Consider the following 21,979-nt stretch of genomic DNA (forward strand, 5'->3'; position numbering starts at 1 on the left):
ATGGCTTGGCAGTTCGGGCTGGACTGTTCCCATGAGGCACAGGGTCAAGGCTGATTTGCATATGGCCATGTCTGACCTGGGGTGGTGTGGAGTGCAAATAAACGATGGATTTAGTCCCAGATCTCTGTACTGGGGTGAATGTATGACATTGTTCTACATTCTGTCCATCAATTGTTGTTTTTGCATTTGTCACCCCGAGTGGGATGGGTATGCTCAGACGTGAGTCCCATGCTCTCCACACCCCTGGAGTCAAGCTATCCAGGCTGATGAAGGCTGATAGCCAGAAACCGGTCCTTGGATGCTTGCTTCCGGCCCAGGAAAGACATGGCTTGGCAGTTCGGGCTGGACTGTTCCCATGAGGCACAGGGTCAAGGCTGATTTGCATATGGCCATGTCTGACCTGGGGTGGTGTGGAGTGCAAAAAAACGATGGATTTAGGCCCAGATCTCTGTACTGGGGTGAATGTATGACATTGTTCTGCATTCTGTCTATCAATTGTTGTTTTTGCATTTGTCACCCCAAGTGGGATGGGTATGCTCAGACGTGAGTCCCATGCTCTCCACACCACTGGAGTCAACCTATCCAGGCAGATGAAGGCTGATAGCCAGAAATTGGTCCTCGAATGCTTGATTCCGGTACAGGAAAGACATGGCTTGGCAGTTCAGGCTGGACTGTTCCCATGAGGCACAGGGTCAAGGCTGATTTGCATATGGCCATGTCTGACCTGGGGTGGTGTGGAGTGCAAAAAAAGATGGATTTAGGCCCAGATATCTGTACCTGGGTGAATGTATGACATTGTTCTGCATTCTGTCCATCAATTGTTGTTTTTGCATTTGTCACCCCGAGTGGGATTGGTATGCTCAGACGTGAGTCTCATGCTCTCCACCCCACTGGAGTCAAGCTATCCAGGCTGATGAAGGCTGATAGCCAGAAACCGGTCCTTGGATGCTTGCTTCCGGCCCAGGAAAGACATGGCTTGGCAGTTCGGGCTGGACTGTTCCCATGAGGCACAGGGTCAAGGCTGATTTGCATATGGCCATGTCTGACCTGGGGTGGTGTGGAGTGCAAAAAAAGATGGATTTAGGCCCAGATCTCTGTACCTGGGTGAATGTATGACATTGTTCTGCATTCTGTCCATCAATTGTTGTTTTTGCATTTGTCACCCCGAGTGGGATGGGTATGCTCAGACGTGAGTCTCATGCTCTCCACACCACTGGAGTCAAGCTATCCAGGCTGATGAAGGCTGATAGCCAGAAACCGGTCCTTGGATGCTTGATTCCGGTCCAGGAAAGACATGGCTTGGCAGTTCGGGCTGGACTGTTCCCATGAGGCACAGGGTCAAGGCTGATTTGCATATGGCCATGTCTGATCTGGGGTGGTGTGGAGTGCAAAAAAAGATAGATTTAGGCCCAGATCTCTGTACTGGGGTGAATGTATGACATTGTTCTGCATTCTGTCCATCAATTGTTGCTTTTGCATTTGTCACCCCGAGTGGGATGGGTATGCTCAGACGTGAGTCCCATGCTCTCCACACCACTGGAATCAAGCTATCCAGGCAGATGAAGGCTGATAGCCAGAAACAGGTCCTTGGATGCTTGATTCCGGTCCAGGAAAGACATCGCTTGGCAGTTCGGGCTGGACTGTTCCCATGAGGCACAGGGTCAAGGCTGATTTGCATATGGCCATGTCTGACCTGGGGTGGTGTCGAGTGCAAAAAAACGATGGATTTAGGCCCAGATCTCTGTACTGGGGTGAATGTATGACATTGTTCTGCATTATGTCCATCAATTGTTGTTTTTGCATTTGTCACCCCGAGTGGGATGGGTATGCTCAGACGTGAGTCCCATGCTCTCCACACCACTGGAGTCAAGCTATCCAGGCTGATGAAGGCTGATAGCCAGAAACCGGTCCTTGGATGCTTGATTCCGGTGCAGGAAAGACATGGCTTGGCAGTTCGGGTTGGACTGTTCCCATGAGGCACAGTGTCAAGGCTGATTTGCATATGGCCATGTGTGACCTGGGGTGGTGTGGAGTGAAAAAAAACTATGGATTTAGGCCCAGATCTCTGTACTGGGGTGAATGTATGACATTGTTCTGCATTCTGTCCATCAATTGTTGTTTTTGCATTTTTCACCCTGAGTGGGATGGGTATGCTCAGACATGAGTCCCATGCTCTCCACACCACTGGAGTCAAGCTATCCAGGCTGATGAAGGCTGATAGCCAGAAACAGGTCCTTAGATGCTTGATTCTGGTCCAGGAAAGACATGGCTTGGCAGTTCGGGCTGGACTGTTCCCATGAGGCACAGCGTCAAGGATGATTTGCATATGGCCATGTCTGACCTGGGGTGGTGTGGAGTGCAAAAAAATGATGGATTTAGTCCTAGATCTCTGTACTGGGGTGAATGTATGACATTGTTCTGCATTCTGTCCATCAATTGTTGTTTTTGCATTTGTCACCCCGAGTGGGATGGGTATGCTCAGACGTGAGTCCCATGCTCTCCACACCACTGGAGTCAAGCTATCCAGGCTGATGAAGGCTGATAGCCAGAAACCGGTCCTTGGATGCTTGCTTCCGGCCCAGGAAAGACATGGCTTGGCAGTTCGGGCTGGACTGTTCCCATGAGGCACAGGGTCAAGGCTGATTTGCATATGGCCATGTCTGACCTGGGGTGGTGTGGAGTGCAAAAAAACGATGGATTTAGGCCCAGATCTCTGTACTGGGGTGAATGTATGACATTGTTCTGCATTCTGTCTATCAATTGTTGTTTTTGCATTTGTCACCCCGAGTGGGATGGGTATGCTCAGACGTGAGTCCCATGCTCTCCACACCACTGGAGTCAAGCTATCCAGGCTGATGAAGGCTGATAGCCAGAAACCGGTCCTTGGATGCTTGCTTCCGGCCCAGGAAAGACATGGCTTGGCAGTTCGGGCTGGACTGTTCCCATGAGGCACAGGGTCAAGGCTGATTTGCATATGGCCATGTCTGACCTGGGGTGGTGTGGAGTGCAAAAAAAGATGGATTTAGGCCCAGATCTCTGTACCTGGGTGAATGTATGACATTGTTCTGCATTCTGTCTATCAATTGTTGTTTTTGCATTTGTCACCCCGAGTGGGATGGGTATGCTCAGACGTGAGTCTCATGCTCTCCACACCACTGGAGTCAAGCTATCCAGGCTGATGAAGGCTGATAGCCAGAAACCGGTCCTTGGATGCTTGATTCCGGTCCAGGAAAGACATGGCTTGGCAGTTCGGGCTGGACTGTTCCCATGAGGCACAGGGTCAAGGCTGATTTGCATATGGCCATGTCTGATCTGGGGTGGTGTGGAGTGCAAAAAAACGATGGATTTATGCCCAGATCTCTGTACTGGGGTGAATGTATGACATTGTTTTGCATTCTGTCCATCAATTGTTGTTTTTGCATTTGTCACCCCGAGTGGGATGGGTATGCTCAGACATGAGTCCCATGCTCTCCACACCACTGGAGTCAAGCTATCCAGGCTGATGAAGGCTGATAGCCAGAAACCGGTCCTTGGATGCTTGATTCCGGTCCAGGAAAGACATGGCTTGGCAGTTCGGGTGGACTGTTCCCATGAGGCACAGGGTCAAGGCTGATTTGCATATGGCCATGTCTGACCTGGGGTGGTGTGGAGTGCAAAAAAACGATGGATTTAGTCCCAGATCTCTGTACTGGGGTGAATGTATGACATTGTTCTGCATTCTGTCCATCAATTGTTGTTTTTGCATTTGTCACCCCGAGTGGGATGGGTATGCTCAGACGTGAGTCCCATGCTCTCCACACCACTGGAGTCAAGCTATCCAGGCAGATGAAGGCTGATAGCCAGAAATTGGTCCTCGAATGCTTGATTCCGGTCCAGGAAAGACATGGCTTGGCAGTTCGGGCTGGACTGTTCCCATGAGGCACAGGGTCAAGGCTGATTTGCATATGGCCATGTCTGACCTGGGGTGGTGTGGAGTGCAAAAAAATGATGGATTTAGTCCTAGATCTCTGTACTGGGGTGAATGTATGACATTGTTCTGCATTCTGTCCATCAATTGTTGTTTTTGCATTTGTCACCCCGAGTGGGATGGGTATGCTCAGACGTGAGTCCCATGCTCTCCACACCACTGGAGTCAAGCTATCCAGGCTGATGAAGGCTGATAGCCAGAAACCGGTCCTTGGATGCTTGCTTCCGGCCCAGGAAAGACATGGCTTGGCAGTTCGGGCTGGACTGTTCCCATGAGGCACAGGGTCAAGGCTGATTTGCATATGGCCATGTCTGACCTGGGGTGGTGTGGAGTGCAAAAAAACGATGGATTTAGGCCCAGATCTCTGTACTGGGGTGAATGTATGACATTGTTCTGCATTCTGTCTATCAATTGTTGTTTTTGCATTTGTCACCCCGAGTGGGATGGGTATGCTCAGACGTGAGTCCCATGCTCTCCACACCACTGGAGTCAAGCTATCCAGGCTGATGAAGGCTGATAGCCAGAAACCGGTCCTTGGATGCTTGCTTCCGGCCCAGGAAAGACATGGCTTGGCAGTTCGGGCTGGACTGTTCCCATGAGGCACAGGGTCAAGGCTGATTTGCATATGGCCATGTCTGACCTGGGGTGGTGTGGAGTGCAAAAAAACGATGGATTTAGGCCCAGATCTCTGTACTGGGGTGAATGTATGACATTGTTCTGCATTCTGTCTATCAATTGTTGTTTTTGCATTTGTCACCCCGAGTGGGATGGGTATGCTCAGACGTGAGTCCCATGCTCTCCACACCACTGGAGTCAAGCTATCCAGGCTGATGAAGGCTGATAGCCAGAAACCGGTCCTTGGATGCTTGCTTCCGGCCCAGGAAAGACATGGCTTGGCAGTTCGGGCTGGACTGTTCCCATGAGGCACAGGGTCAAGGCTGATTTGCATATGGCCATGTCTGACCTGGGGTGGTGTGGAGTGCAAAAAAAGATGGATTTAGGCCCAGATCTCTGTACCTGGGTGAATGTATGACATTGTTCTGCATTCTGTCTATCAATTGTTGTTTTTGCATTTGTCACCCCGAGTGGGATGGGTATGCTCAGACGTGAGTCTCATGCTCTCCACACCACTGGAGTCAAGCTATCCAGGCTGATGAAGGCTGATAGCCAGAAACCGGTCCTTGGATGCTTGATTTCGGTCCAGGAAAGACATGGCTTGGCAGTTCGGGCTGGACTGTTCCCATGAGGCACAGGGTCAAGGCTGATTTGCATATGGCCATGTCTGATCTGGGGTGGTGTGGAGTGCAAAAAAACGATGGATTTATGCCCAGATCTCTGTACTGGGGTGAATGTATGACATTGTTTTGCATTCTGTCCATCAATTGTTGTTTTTGCATTTGTCACCCCGAGTGGGATGGGTATGCTCAGACATGAGTCCCATGCTCTCCACACCACTGGAGTCAAGCTATCCAGGCTGATGAAGGCTGATAGCCAGAAACCGGTCCTTGGATGCTTGATTCCGGTCCAGGAAAGACATGGCTTGGCAGTTCGGGTGGACTGTTCCCATGAGGCACAGGGTCAAGGCTGATTTGCATATGGCCATGTCTGACCTGGGGTGGTGTGGAGTGCAAAAAAACGATGGATTTAGTCCCAGATCTCTGTACTGGGGTGAATGTATGACATTGTTCTGCATTCTGTCCATCAATTGTTGTTTTTGCATTTGTCACCCCGAGTGGGATGGGTATGCTCAGACGTGAGTCCCATGCTCTCCACACCACTGGAGTCAAGCTATCCAGGCTGATGAAGGCTGATAGCCAGAAACCGGTCCTTGGATGCTTGCTTCCGGCCCAGGAAAGACATGGCTTGGCAGTTCGGGCTGGACTGTTCCCATGAGGCACAGGGTCAAGGCTGATTTGCATATGGCCATGTCTGACCTGGGGTGGTGTGGAGTGCAAAAAAACGATGGATTTAGGCCCAGATCTCTGTACTGGGGTGAATGTATGACATTGTTCTGCATTCTGTCCATCAATTGTTGTTTTTGCATTTGTCACCCCGAGTGGGATGGGTATGCTCAGACGTGAGTCCCATGCTCTCCACACCACTGGAGTCAAGCTATCCAGGCAGATGAAGGCTGATAGCCAGAAATTGGTCCTCGAATGCTTGATTCCGGTCCAGGAAAGACATGGCTTGGCAGTTCGGGCTGGACTGTTCCCATGAGGCACAGGGTCAAGGCTGATTTGCATATGGCCATGTCTGACCTGGGGTGGTGTGGAGTGCAAAAAAGGATGGATTTAGGCCCAGATCTCTGTACCTGGGTGAATGTATGACATTGTTCTGCATTCTGTCCATCAATTGTTGTTTTTGCATTTGTCACCCCGAGTGGGATGGGTATGCTCAGACGTGAGTCTCATGCTCTCCACACCACTGGAGTCAAGCTATCCAGGCTGATGAAGGCTGATAGCCAGAAACAGGTCCTTAGATGCTTGATTCTGGTCCAGGAAAGACATGGCTTGGCAGTTCGGGCTGGACTGTTCCCATGAGGCACAGGGTCAAGGATGATTTGCATATGGCCATGTCTGACCTGGGGTGGTGTGGAGTGCAAAAAAATGATGGATTTAGTCCTAGATCTCTGTACTGGGGTGAATGTATGACATTGTTCTGCATTCTGTCCATCAATTGTTGTTTTTGCATTTGTCACCCCGAGTGGGATGGGTATGCTCAGACGTGAGTCCCATGCTCTCCACACCACTGGAGTCAAGCTATCCAGGCTGATGAAGGCTGATAGCCAGAAACCGGTCCTTGGATGCTTGCTTCCGGCCCAGGAAAGACATGGCTTGGCAGTTTGGGCTGGACTGTTCCCATGAGGCACAGGGTCAAGGCTGATTTGCATATGGCCATGTCTGACCTGGGGTGGTGTGGAGTGCAAAAAAACGATGGATTTAGGCCCAGATCTCTGTACTGGGGTGAATGTATGACATTGTTCTGCATTCTGTCTATCAATTGTTGTTTTTGCATTTGTCACCCCGAGTGGGATGGGTATGCTCAGACGTGAGTCCCATGCTCTCCACACCACTGGAGTCAAGCTATCCAGGCTGATGAAGGCTGATAGCCAGAAACCGGTCCTTGGATGCTTGCTTCCGGCCCAGGAAAGACATGGCTTGGCAGTTCGGGCTGGACTGTTCCCATGAGGCACAGGGTCAAGGCTGATTTGCATATGGCCATGTCTGACCTGGGGTGGTGTGGAGTGCAAAAAAAGATGGATTTAGGCCCAGATCTCTGTACCTGGGTGAATGTATGACATTGTTCTGCATTCTGTCTATCAATTGTTGTTTTTGCATTTGTCACCCCGAGTGGGATGGGTATGCTCAGACGTGAGTCTCATGCTCTCCACACCACTGGAGTCAAGCTATCCAGGCTGATGAAGGCTGATAGCCAGAAACCGGTCCTTGGATGCTTGATTCCGGTCCAGGAAAGACATGGCTTGGCAGTTCGGGCTGGACTGTTCCCATGAGGCACAGGGTCAAGGCTGATTTGCATATGGCCATGTCTGATCTGGGGTGGTGTGGAGTGCAAAAAAACGATGGATTTATGCCCAGATCTCTGTACTGGGGTGAATGTATGACATTGTTTTGCATTCTGTCCATCAATTGTTGTTTTTGCATTTGTCACCCCGAGTGGGATGGGTATGCTCAGACATGAGTCCCATGCTCTCCACACCACTGGAGTCAAGCTATCCAGGCTGATGAAGGCTGATAGCCAGAAACCGGTCCTTGGATGCTTGATTCCGGTCCAGGAAAGACATGGCTTGGCAGTTCGGGCGGACTGTTCCCATGAGGCACAGGGTCAAGGCTGATTTGCATATGGCCATGTCTGACCTGGGGTGGTGTGGAGTGCAAAAAAACGATGGATTTAGTCCCAGATCTCTGTACTGGGGTGAATGTATGACATTGTTCTGCATTCTGTCCATCAATTGTTGTTTTTGCATTTGTCACCCCGAGTGGGATGGGTATGCTCAGACGTGAGTCCCATGCTCTCCACACCACTGGAGTCAAGCTATCCAGGCTGATGAAGGCTGATAGCCAGAAACCGGTCCTTGGATGCTTGCTTCCGGCCCAGGAAAGACATGGCTTGGCAGTTCGGGCTGGACTGTTCCCATGAGGCACAGGGTCAAGGCTGATTTGCATATGGCCATGTCTGACCTGGGTGGTGTGGAGTGCAAAAAAACGATGGATTTAGGCCCAGATCTCTGTACTGGGGTGAATGTATGACATTGTTCTGCATTCTGTCCATCAATTGTTGTTTTTGCATTTGTCACCCCGAGTGGGATGGGTATGCTCAGACGTGAGTCCCATGCTCTCCACACCACTGGAGTCAAGCTATCCAGGCAGATGAAGGTTGATAGCCAGAAATTGGTCCTCGAATGCTTGATTCCGGTCCAGGAAAGACATGGCTTGGCAGTTCGGGCTGGACTGTTCCCATGAGGCACAGGGTCAAGGCTGATTTGCATATGGCCATGTCTGACCTGGGGTGGTGTGGAGTGCAAAAAAGGATGGATTTAGGCCCAGATCTCTGTACCTGGGTGAATGTATGACATTGTTCTGCATTCTGTCCATCAATTGTTGTTTTTGCATTTGTCACCCCGAGTGGGATGGGTATGCTCAGACGTGAGTCTCATGCTCTCCACACCACTGGAGTCAAGCTATCCAGGCTGATGAAGGCTGATAGCCAGAAACCGGTCCTTGGATGCTTGATTCCGGTCCAGGAAAGACATGGCTTGGCAGTTCGGGCTGGACTGTTCCCATGAGGCACAGGGTCAAGGCTGATTTGCATATGGCCATGTCTGACCTGGGGTGGTGTGGAGTGCAAATAAACGATGGATTTAGTCCCAGATCTCTGTACTGGGGTGAATGTATGACATTGTTCTGCATTCTGTCCATCAATTGTTGTTTTTGCATTTGTCACCCCGAGTGGGATGGGTATGCTCAGACGTGAGTCCCATGCTCTCCACACCACTGGAGTCAAGCTATCCAGGCTGATGAAGGCTGATAGCCAGAAACCGGTCCTTGGATGCTTGCTTCCGGCCCAGGAAAGACATGGCTTGGCAGTTCGGGCTGGACTGTTCCCATGAGGCACAGGGTCAAGTCTGATTTGCATATGGCCATGTCTGACCTGGGGTGGTGTGGAGTGCAAAAAAACGATGGATTTAGGCCCAGATCTCTGTACTGGGGTGAATGTATGACATTGTTCTGCATTCTGTCTATCAATTGTTGTTTTTGCATTTGTCACCCCGAGTGGGATGGGTATGCTCAGACGTGAGTCCCATGCTCTCCACACCACTGGAGTCAAGCTATCCAGGCAGATGAAGGCTGATAGCCAGAAATTGGTCCTCGAATGCTTGATTCCGGTACAGGAAAGACATGGCTTGGCAGTTCGGGCTGGACTGTTCCCATGAGGCACAGGGTCAAGGCTGATTTGCATATGGCCATGTCTGACCTGGGGTGGTGTGGAGTGCAAAAAAAGATGGATTTAGGCCCAGATCTCTGTACCTGGGTGAATGTATGACATTGTTCTGCATTCTGTCCATCAATTGTTGTTTTTGCATTTGTCACCCCGAGTGGGATGGGTATGCTCAGACGTGAGTCTCATGCTCTCCACACCACTGGAGTCAAGCTATCCAGGCTGATGAAGGCTGATAGCCAGAAACCGGTCCTTGGATGCTTGATTCCAGTCCAGGAAAGACATGACTTGGCAGTTCGGGCTGGACTGTTCCCATGAGGCACAGGGTCAAGGCTGATTTGCATATGGCCATGTCTGATCTGGGGTGGTGTGGAGTGCAAAAAAATGATGGATTTATGCCCAGATCTCTGTACTGGGGTGAATGTATGACATTGTTTTGCATTCTGTCCATCAATTGTTGTTTTTGCATTTGTCACCCCGAGTGGGATGGGTATGCTCAGACATGAGTCCCATGCTCTCCACACCACTGGAGTCAAGCTATCCAGGCTGATGAAGGCTGATAGCCAGAAACCGGTCCTTGGATGCTTGATTCCGGTCCAGGAGAGACATGGCTTGGCAGTTCGGGCGGACTGTTCCCATGAGGCACAGGGTCAAGGCTGATTTGCATATGGCCATGTCTGACCTGGGGTGGTGTGGAGTGCAAAAAAACGATGGATTTAGTCCCAGATCTCTGTACTGGGGTGAATGTATGACATTGTTCTGCATTCTGTCCATCAATTGTTGTTTTTGCATTTGTCACCCCGAGTGGGATGGGTATGCTCAGACGTGAGTCCCATGCTCTCCACACCACTGGAGTCAAGCTATCCAGGCTGATGAAGGCTGATAGCCAGAAACCGGTCCTTGGATGCTTGCTTCCGGCCCAGGAAAGACATGGCTTGGCAGTTCAGGCTGGACTGTTCCCATGAGGCACAGGGTCAAGGCTGATTTGCATATGGCCATGTCTGACCTGGGGTGGTGTGGAGTGCAAAAAAACGATGGATTTAGGCCCAGATCTCTGTACTGGGGGGAATGTATGACATTGTTCTGCATTCTGTCCATCAATTGTTGTTATTGCATTTGTCACCCCGAGTGGGATGGGTATGCTCAGACGTGAGTCCCATGCTCTCCACACCACTGGAGTCAAGCTATCCAGGCTGATGAAGGCTGATAGCCAGAAACCGGTCCTTGGATGCTTGATTCCGGTCCAGGAAAGACATGGCTTGGCAGTTCGGGCTGGACTGTTCCCATGAGGCACAGGGTCAAGGCTGATTTGCAAATGGCCATGTCTGACCTGGGGTGGTGTGGAGTGCAAATAAACATTGGATTTAGTCCCAGATCTCTGTACTGGGGTGAATGTATGACATTGTCCTGCATTCTGTCCATCAATTGTTGTTTTTGCATTTGTCACCCCGAGTGGGATGGGTATGCTCAGACGTGAGTCCCATGCTCTCCACACCACTGGAGTCAAGCTATCCAGGCTGATGAAGGCTGATAGCCAGAAACCGGTCCTTGGATGCTTGCTTCCGGCCCAGGAAAGACATGGCTTGGCAGTTCGGGCTGGACTGTTCCCATGAGGCACAGGGTCAAGGCTGATTTGCATATGGCCATGTCTGACCTGGGGTGGTGTGGAGAGCAAAAAAAGATGGATTTAGGCCCAGATCTCTGTACCTGGGTGAATGTATGACATTGTTCTGCATTCTGTCCATCAATTGTTGTTTTTGCATTTGTCACCCCGAGTGGGATGGGTATGCTCAGACGTGAGTCTCATGCTCTCCACACCACTGGAGTCAAGCTATCCAGGCTGATGAAGGCTGATAGCCAGAAACCGGTCCTTGGATGGTTGATTCCGGTCCAGGAAAGACATGGCTTGGCAGTTCAGGCTGGACTGTTCCCATGAGGCACAGGGTCAAGGCTGATTTGCATATGGCCATGTCTGACCTGGGGTGGTGTGGAGTGCAAAAAAACGATGGATTTAGGCCTGGATCTCTGTACTGGGGTGAATGTATGACATTGTTCTGCATTCTGTCCATCAAATGTTGTTTTTGCATTTGTCACCCCGAGTGGGATGGGTATGCTCAGACGTGAGTCTCATGCTTTCCACACCACTGGAGTCAAGCTATCCAGGCTGATGAAGGTTGATAGCCGGAAACCAGTCCTTCGATGCTTGATTCCGGTCCAGGAAAGACATGGCTTGGCAGTTCGGGCTGGACTGTTCCCATGAGGCACAGGGTCAAGGCTGGTTTGCATATGGACATGTCTGACCTGGGGTGGTGTGGAGTGCAAAAAAACGATGGATTTAGGCCCAGATCTCTGTACTGGGGTGAATGTATGACATTGTTCTGCATTCTGTCCATCAATTGTTGTTATTGCATTTGTCACCCCGAGTGGGATGGGTATGCTCAGACGTGAGTCCCATGCTCTCCACACCACTGGAGTCAAGCTATCCAGGCAGATGAAGGCTGATAGCCAGAAATTGGTCCTCGAATGCTTGATTCCGGTCCAGGAAAGACATGGCTTGGCAGTTCGGGCTGGACTGTTCCCATGAGGCACAGGGTCAAGGCTGATTTGCATATGGCCATGTCTGACCTGGGGTGGTGTGGAGTGCAAAAAAAGATGGATTTAGGCCCAGATCTCTGTACCTGGGTGAATGTATGACATTGTTCTGCATTCTGTCCATCAATTGTTGTTTTTGCATTTGTCACCCCGAGTGGGATGGGTATGCTCAGACGTGAGTCTCATGCTCTCCACACCACTGGAGTCAAGCTATCCAGGCTGATGAAGGCTGATAGCCAGAAACCGGTCCTTGGATGCTTGATTCCGGTCCAGGAAAGACATGGCTTGGCAGTTCGGGCTGGACTGTTCCCATGAGGCACAGGGTCAAGGCTGATTTGCAAATGGCCATGTCTGACCTGGGGTGGTGTGGAGTACAAATAAACGATGGATTTAGTCCCAGATCTCTGTACTGGGGTGAATGTATGACATTGTTCTGCATTCTGTCCATCAATTGTTGTTTTTGCATTTGTCACCCCGAGTGGGATGGGTATGCTCAGACGTGAGTCCCATGCTCTCCACACCACTGGAGTCAAGCTATCCAGGCTGATGAAGGCTGATAGCCAGAAACCGGTCCTTGGATGCTTGCTTCCGGCCCAGGAAAGACATGGCTTGGCAGTTCGGGCTGGACTGTTCCCATGAGGCACAGGGTCAAGGCTGATTTGCATATGGCCATGTCTGACCTGGGGTGGTGTGGAGTGCAAAAAAACGATGGATTTAGGCCCAGATCTCTGTACTGGGGTGAATGTATGACATTGTTCTGCATTCTGTCTATCAATTGTTGTTTTTGCATTTGTCACCCCGAGTGGGATGGGTATGCTCAGATGTGAGTCCCATGCTCTCCACACCACTGGAGTCAAGCTATCCAGACAGATGAAGGCTGATAGCCAGAAATTGGTCCTCGAATGCTTGATTCCGGTCCAGGAAAGACATGGCTTGGCAGTTCGGGCTGGACTGTTCCCATGAGGCACAGGGTCAAGGCTGATTTGCATATGGCCATGTCTGACCTGGGGTGGTGTGGAGTGCAAAAAAAGATGGATTTAGGCCCAGATCTCTGTACCTGGGTGAAAGTATGACATTGTTCTGCATTCTGTCCATCAATTGTTGTTTTTGCATTTGTCACCCCGAGTGGGATGGGTATGCTCAGACGTGAGTCCCATGCTCTCCACACCACTGGAGTCAAGCTATCCAGGCTGATGAAGGCTGATAGCCAGAAACCGGTCCTTGGATGCTTGCTTCCGGCCCAGGAAAGACATGGCTTGGCAGTTCGGGCTGGACTGTTCCCATGAGGCACAGGGTCAAGGCTGATTTGCATATGGCCATGTCTGACCTGGGGTGGTGTGGAGAGCAAAAAAAGATGGATTTAGGCCCAGATCTCTGTACCTGGGTGAATGTATGACATTGTTCTGCATTCTGTCCATCAATTGTTGTTTTTGCATTTGTCACCCCGAGTGGGATGGGTATGCTCAGACGTGAGTCTCATGCTCTCCACACCACTGGAGTCAAGCTATCCAGGCTGATGAAGGCTGATAGCCAGAAACCGGTCCTTGGATGGTTGATTCCGGTCCAGGAAAGACATGGCTTGGCAGTTCAGGCTGGACTGTTCCCATGAGGCACAGGGTCAAGGCTGATTTGCATATGGCCATGTCTGACCTGGGGTGGTGTGGAGTGCAAAAAAACGATGGATTTAGGCCTGGATCTCTGTACTGGGGTGAATGTATGACATTGTTCTGCATTCTGTCCATCAAATGTTGTTTTTGCATTTGTCACCCCGAGTGGGATGGGTATGCTCAGACGTGAGTCTCATGCTTTCCACACCACTGGAGTCAAGCTATCCAGGCTGATGAAGGCTGATAGCCGGAAACCAGTCCTTCGATGCTTGATTCCGGTCCAGGAAAGACATGGCTTGGCAGTTCGGGCTGGACTGTTCCCATGAGGCACAGGGTCAAGGCTGGTTTGCATATGGACATGTCTGACCTGGGGTGGTGTGGAGTGCAAAAAAACGATGGATTTAGGCCCAGATCTCTGTACTGGGGTGAATGTATGACATTGTTCTGCATTCTGTCCATCAATTGTTGTTATTGCATTTGTCACCCCGAGTGGGATGGGTATGCTCAGACGTGAGTCCCATGCTCTCCACACCACTGGAGTCAAGCTATCCAGGCAGATGAAGGCTGATAGCCAGAAATTGGTCCTCGAATGCTTGATTCCGGTCCAGGAAAGACATGGCTTGGCAGTTCGGGCTGGACTGTTCCCATGAGGCACAGGGTCAAGGCTGATTTGCATATGGCCATGTCTGACCTGGGGTGGTGTGGAGTGCAAAAAAAGATGGATTTAGGCCCAGATCTCTGTACCTGGGTGAATGTATGACATTGTTCTGCATTCTGTCCATCAATTGTTGTTTTTGCATTTGTCACCCCGAGTGGGATGGGTATGCTCAGACGTGAGTCTCATGCTCTCCACACCACTGGAGTCAAGCTATCCAGGCTGATGAAGGCTGATAGCCAGAAACCGGTCCTTGGATGCTTGATTCCGGTCCAGGAAAGACATGGCTTGGCAGTTCGGGCTGGACTGTTCCCATGAGGCACAGGGTCAAGGCTGATTTGCAAATGGCCATGTCTGACCTGGGGTGGTGTGGAGTACAAATAAACGATGGATTTAGTCCCAGATCTCTGTACTGGGGTGAATGTATGACATTGTTCTGCATTCTGTCCATCAATTGTTGTTTTTGCATTTGTCACCCCGAGTGGGATGGGTATGCTCAGACGTGAGTCCCATGCTCTCCACACCACTGGAGTCAAGCTATCCAGGCTGATGAAGGCTGATAGCCAGAAACCGGTCCTTGGATGCTTGCTTCCGGCCCAGGAAAGACATGGCTTGGCAGTTCGGGCTGGACTGTTCCCATGAGGCACAGGGTCAAGGCTGATTTGCATATGGCCATGTCTGACCTGGGGTGGTGTGGAGTGCAAAAAAACGATGGATTTAGGCCCAGATCTCTGTACTGGGGTGAATGTATGACATTGTTCTGCATTCTGTCTATCAATTGTTGTTTTTGCATTTGTCACCCCGAGTGGGATGGGTATGCTCAGATGTGAGTCCCATGCTCTCCACACCACTGGAGTCAAGCTATCCAGACAGATGAAGGCTGATAGCCAGAAATTGGTCCTCGAATGCTTGATTCCGGTCCAGGAAAGACATGGCTTGGCAGTTCGGGCTGGACTGTTCCCATGAGGCACAGGGTCAAGGCTGATTTGCATATGGCCATGTCTGACCTGGGGTGGTGTGGAGTGCAAAAAAAGATGGATTTAGGCCCAGATCTCTGTACCTGGGTGAAAGTATGACATTGTTCTGCATTCTGTCCATCAATTGTTGTTTTTGCATTTGTCACCCCGAGTGGGATTGGTATGCTCAGACGTGAGTCTCATGCTCTCCACACCACTGGAGTCAATCTATCCAGGCTGATGAAGGCTGATAGCCAGAAACCGGTCCTTGGATGCTTGCTTCCGGCCCAGGAAAGACATGGCTTGGCAGTTCGGGCTGGACTGTTCCCATGAGGCACAGGGTCAAGGCTGATTTGCATATGGCCATGTCTGACCTGGGGTGGTGTGGAGTGCAAAAAAAGATAGATTTAGGCCCAGATCTCTGTACCTGGGTGAATGTATGACATTGTTCTGCATTCTGTCCATCAATTGTTGTTTTTGCATTTGTCACCCCGAGTGGGATGGGTATGCTCAGACGTGAGTCTCATGCTCTCCACACCACTGGAGTCAAGCTATCCAGGCTGATGAAGGCTGATAGCCAGAAACCGGTCCTTGGATGGTTGATTCCGGTCCAGGAAAGACATGGCTTGGCAGTTCGGGCTGGACTGTTCCCATGAGGCACAGGGTCAAGGCTGATTTGCATATGGCCATGTCTGACCTGGGGTGGTGTGGAGTGCAAAAAAACGATGGATTTAGGCCTGGATCTCTGTACTGGGGTGAATGTATGACATTGTTCTGCATTCTGTCCATCAAATGTTGTTTTTGCATTTGTCACCCCGAGTGGGATGGGTATGCTCAGACGTGAGTCTCATGCTTTCCACACCACTGGAGTCAAGCTATCCAGGCTGATGAAGGCTGATAGCCGGAAACCAGTCCTTCGATGCTTGATTCCGGTCCAGGAAAGACATGGCTTGGCAGTTCGGGCTGGACTGTTCCCATGAGGCACAGGGTCAAGGCTGATTTGCATATGGACATGTCTGACCTGGGGTGGTGTGGAGTGCAAAAAAACGATGGATTTATGCCCAGATCTCTGTACTGGGGTGAATGTATGACATTGGTCTGCATTCTGTCCATCAATTGTTTTTGCATTTGTCACCCTGAGTGGGATGGGTATGTTAAGACGTGAGTCCCATGCTCTCCACACCACTGGAGTCAAGTTTTCCAGGCTGATGAAGGCTGATAGCCAGAAAACGGTCCTTGGATGGTTGATTCAGGTCCAGGAAAGACATGGATTGGCAGTTCGGGCTGGACTGTTCCCATGAGGCACAGGGTCAAGGCTGATTTGCATATGGCCATGTCTGACCTGGGGTGGTGTGGAGTGCAAAAAAACGATGGATTTAGGCCCAGATCTCTGTACTAGGTCGAAAGTATGACATTGTTCTGCATTCTGTCCATCAAGTGTTGTTTTTGCATTCGTCACCCCGAGTGGGATGGGTATGCTCAGACGTGAGTCCCATGCTCTCCACACCACTGGAGTCAAGCTATCCAGGCTGATGAAGGCTGATAGCCAGAAACCGGTCCTTGGATGCTTGATTCCGGTCCAGGAAAGACATGGCATGGTAGTTCGGGCTGGACTGTTCCCATGAGGCACAGGGTCAAGGCTGATTTGCATATGGCCATGTCTGCCCTGGGGTGGTGTGGAGTGCAAAAAAATGATGGATTTAGGCCCAGATCTTTGTACTGGGGTGAATGTATGACATTGTTTTGCATTCTGTCCATCAATTGTTGTTTTTGCATTTGTCACCCCGAGTGGGATGGGTATGCTCAGACATGAGTGCCATGCTCTCCACACCACTGGAGTCAAGCTATCTAGGCTGATGAAGGCTGATAGCCAGAAACCGGTCCTTGGATGCTTGCTTCCGGCCCAGGAAAGACATGGCTTGGCAGTTCGGGCTGGACTGTTCCCATGAGGCACAGGGTCAAGGCTGATTTGCATATGGCCATGTCTGACCTGGGGTGGTGTGGAGTGCAAAAAAACGATGGATTTATGCCCAGATCTCTGTACTGGGGTGAATGTATGACATTGGTCTGCATTCTGTCCATCAATTGTTTTTGCATTTGTCACCCTGAGTGGGATGGGTATGTTCAGACGTGAGTCCCATGCTCTCCACACCACTGGAGTCAAGTTATCCAGGCTGATGAAGGCTGATAGCCAGAAAACGGTCCTTGGATGGTTGATTCAGGTCCAGGAAAGACATGGATTGGCAGTTCAGGCTGGACTGTTCCCATGAGGCACAGGGTCAAGGCTGATTTGCATATGGCCATGTCTGACCTGGGGTGGTGTGGAGTGCAAAAAAACGATGGATTTAGGCCCAGATCTCTGTACTAGGTCGAAAGTATGACATTGTTCTGCATTCTGTCCATCAAGTGTTGTTTTTGCATTCGTCACCCCGAGTGGGATGGGTATGCTCAGACGTGAGTCCCATGCTCTCCACACCACTGGAGTCAAGCTATCCAGGCTGATGAAGGCTGATAGCCAGAAACCGGTCCTTGGATGCTTGATTCCGGTCCAGGAAAGACATGGCATGGCAGTTCGGGCTGGACTGTTCCCATGAGGCACAGGGTCAAGGCTGTTTTGCATATGGCCATGTCTGCCCTGGGGTGGTGTGGAGTGCAAAAAAATGATGGATTTAGGCCCAGATCTCTGTACTGGGGTGAATGTATGACATTGTTCTGCATTCTGTCCATCAAATGTTGTTCTTGCATTTGTCACCCCGAGTGGGATGGGTATGCTCAGACGTGAGTCCCATGCTCTCCACAACACTGGAGTCAAGCTATCCAGGCTGATGAAGGCTGATAGCCAGAAACCGGTCCTTGGATGCTTGATTCCGGTCCAGGAAAGACATGGCTTCGCAGTTCGGGCTGGACTGTTCCCATGAGGCACAGGGTCAAGGCTGATTTGCATATGGCCATGTCTGACCTGGGGTGGTGTGGAGTGCAAAAAAACGATGGATTTAGGCCCAGACCTCTGTACTGGGGTGAATGTATGACATTGTTCTGCATTCTGTCCATCAATTGTTGTTTTTGCATTTGTCACCCCGAGTGGGATGGGTATGCTCAGACGTGAGTCTCATGCTCTCCACACCACTGGAGTCAAGCTATCCAGGCTGATGAAGGCTGATAGCCGGAAACCGGTCCTTGGATGCTACATTCCGGTCCAGGAAAGACATGGCTCGGCAGTTCGGGCTGGACTGTTCCCATGAGGCACAGGGTCAAGGCTGATTTGCATATGGCCATGTCTGACCTGGGGTGGTGTGGAGTGCAAAAAAACGATGGATTTATGCCCAGATATCTGTACTGGGGTGAATGTATGACATTGTTCTGCATTCTGTCCATCAATTGTTTTTGCATTTGTCACCCCGAGTGGGATGGGTATGTTCAGACGTGAGTCCCATGCTCTCCACACCACTGGAGTCAAGTTATCCAGGCTGATGAAGGCTGATAGCCAGAAAACGGTCCTTGGATGGTTGATTGAGGTCCAGGAAAGACATGGATTGGCAGTTCGGGCTGGACTGTTCCCATGAGGCACAGGGTCAAGGCTGATTTGCATATGGCCATGTCTGACCTGGGGTGGTGTGGAGTGGAAAAAAACGATGGATGTAGGCCCAGATCTCTGTACTAGGGTGAAAGTATGACATTTTTCTGCATTCTGTCCATCAAGTGTTGTTTTTGCATTCATCACCCCGAGTGGGATGGGTATGCTCAGACGTGAGTCCCATGCTCTCCACACCACTGGAGTCAAGCTATCCAGGCTGATGAAGGCTGATAGCCAGAAACCGGTCCTTGGATGCTTGATTCCGGTCCAGGAAAGACATGGCATGGCAGTTCGGGCTGGACTGTTCCCATGAGGCACAGGGTCAAGGCTGATTTGCATATGGCCATGTCTGCCCTGCGGTGGTGTGGAGTGCAAAAAAATGATGGATTTAGGCCCAGATCTCTGTACTGGGGTGAATGTATGACATTGTTCTGCATTCTGTCCATCAATTGTTGTTTTTGCATTTGTCACCCCGAGTGGGATGGGTATGCTCAGACGTGAGTCCCATGCTCTCCACACCACTGGAGTCAAGCTATCCAGGCTGATGAAGGCTGATAGCCAGAAACAGGTCCTTGGATGCTTGATTTTGGTCCAGGAAAGACAAGGCTTGGCAGTTCGGGCTGGACTGTTCCCATGAGGCACAGGGTCAATGCTGATTTGCATATGGCCATGTCAGACCTGGGGTGGTGTGAAGTGCACAAAAACAATGGATTTAGGCCCAGATCTCTGTACTGGGGTGAATGTATGACATTGTTTTGCATTCTGTCCATCAATTGTTGTTTTTGCATTTGTGACCCCGAGTGGGATGGGTATGCTCAGACATGAGTCCCATGCTCTCCACACCACTGGAGTCAAGCTATCCAGGCTTATGAAGGCTGATAGCCAGAAACTGGTCCTTGGATACTTGATTCCGGTCCAGGAAAGACATGGCTTGGCAGTTCGGGCTGGACTGTTCCCTTGAGGCACAGGGTCAAGGCTGATTTGCATATGGCCATGTCTGACCTGGGGTGGTGTGGAGTGCAAAAAAACGATGGATTTAGTCCCAGATCTCTGTACTGGGGTGAATGTATGACATTGTTCTGCATTCTGTCCATCAATTGTTGTTTTTGCATGTGTCACCCCGAGTGGGATGGGTATGCTCAGACGTGAGTCCCATGCTCTCCACACCACTGGAGTCAAGCTATCCAGGCTGATGAAGGCTGATAGCCAGAAACCGGTCCTTGGATGCTTGCTTCCGGTCCAGGAAAGACATGGCTTGGCAGTTCGGGCTGGACTGTTCCCATGAGGCACAGGGTCAAGGCTGATTTGCATATGGCCATGTCTGACCTGGGGTGGTGTGGAGTGCAAAAAAACGATGGATTTAGGCCCAGATCTCTGTACTGGGGTGAATGTATGACATTGTTCTGCATTCTGTCCATCAATTGTTGTTTTTGCATTTGTCACCCCGAGTGGGATGGGTATGCTCAGACGTGATTCCCTTGCTCTCCACACCACTGGAGTCAAGCTAGCCAGGCTGATGAAGGCTGATAGCCTGAAACCGGTCCTTGGATGCTTGATTCCGGTCCAGGAAAGACATGGCTTGGCAGTTCGGGTTTGACTGTTCCCATGAGGCACAGGGTCAAGGCTGATTTGCATATGGGCATGTCTGATCTGGGGTGGTGTGGAGTGCAAAAAAACGATGGATTTAGGCCCAGATCTCTGTACTGGGGTGAATGTATGACATTGTTCTGCATTCTGTCCATCAATTGTTGTTTTTGCATTTGTCACCCCGAGTGGGATGGGTATGCTCAGACGTGAGTCCCATGCTCTCCACACCACTGGAGTCAAGCTATCCAGGCAGATGAAGGCTGATAGCCAGAAACCGGTCCTTGGATGCTTGATTCCGGTCCAGGAAAGACATGGCTTGGCAGTTCGGGCTGGACTGTTCCCATGAGGCACAGGGTCAAGGCTGATTTGCATATGGCCATGTCTGACCTGGGGTGGTGTGGAGTGCAAAAAAAGATGGATTTAGGCACAAATCTCTGTACCTGGGTGAATGTATGACATTGTTCTGCATTCTGTCCATCAATTGTTGTTTTTTCATTTGTCACCCCGAGTGGGATGGGTATGCTCAGACGTGAGTCTCATGCTCTCCACACCACTGGAGTCAAGCTATCCAGGCTGATGAAGGCTGATAGCCAGAAACCGGTCCTTGGATGCTTGATTCCGGTCCAGGAAAGACATGGCTTGGCAGTTCGGGCTGGACTGTTCCCATGAGGCACAGGGTCAAGGCTGATTTGCATATGGCCATGTCTGACCTGGGGTGGTGTGGAGTGCAAAAAAAGATGGATTTAGGCCCAGATCTCTGTACTGGGGTGAATGTATGACATTGGTCTGCATTCTGTCCATCAATTGTTTTTGCATTTGTCACCCTGAGTGGGATGGGTATGTTAAGACGTGAGTCCCATGCTCTCCACACCACTGGAGTCAAGTTTTCCAGGCTGATGAAGGCTGATAGCCAGAAAACGGTCCTTGGATGGTTGATTCAGGTCCAGGAAAGACATGGATTGGCAGTTCGGGCTGGACTGTTCCCATGAGGCACAGGGTCAAGGCTGATTTGCATATGGCCATGTCTGACCTGGGGTGGTGTGGAGTGCAAAAAAACGATGGATTTAGGCCCAGATCTCTGTACTAGGTCGAAAGTATGACATTGTTCTGCATTCTGTCCATCAAGTGTTGTTTTTGCATTCGTCACCCCGAGTGGGATGGGTATGCTCAGACGTGAGTCCCATGCTCTCCACACCACTGGAGTCAAGCTATCCAGGCTGATGAAGGCTGATAGCCAGAAACCGGTCCTTGGATGCTTGATTCCGGTCCAGGAAAGACATGGCATGGTAGTTCGGGCTGGACTGTTCCCATGAGGCACAGGGTCAAGGCTGATTTGCATATGGCCATGTCTGCCCTGGGGTGGTGTGGAGTGCAAAAAAATGATGGATTTAGGCCCAGATCTTTGTACTGGGGTGAATGTATGACATTGTTTTGCATTCTGTCCATCAATTGTTGTTTTTGCATTTGTCACCCCGAGTGGGATGGGTATGCTCAGACATGAGTGCCATGCTCTCCACACCACTGGAGTCAAGCTATCCAGGCTGATGAAGGCTGATAGCCAGAAACTGGTCCTTGGATGCTTGA

Source organism: Lissotriton helveticus, chromosome 2_1 (genome assembly GCF_964261635.1).
Source record: "Lissotriton helveticus chromosome 2_1, aLisHel1.1, whole genome shotgun sequence".
NCBI classification, from domain to species: Eukaryota; Metazoa; Chordata; class Amphibia; order Caudata; family Salamandridae; genus Lissotriton; species Lissotriton helveticus.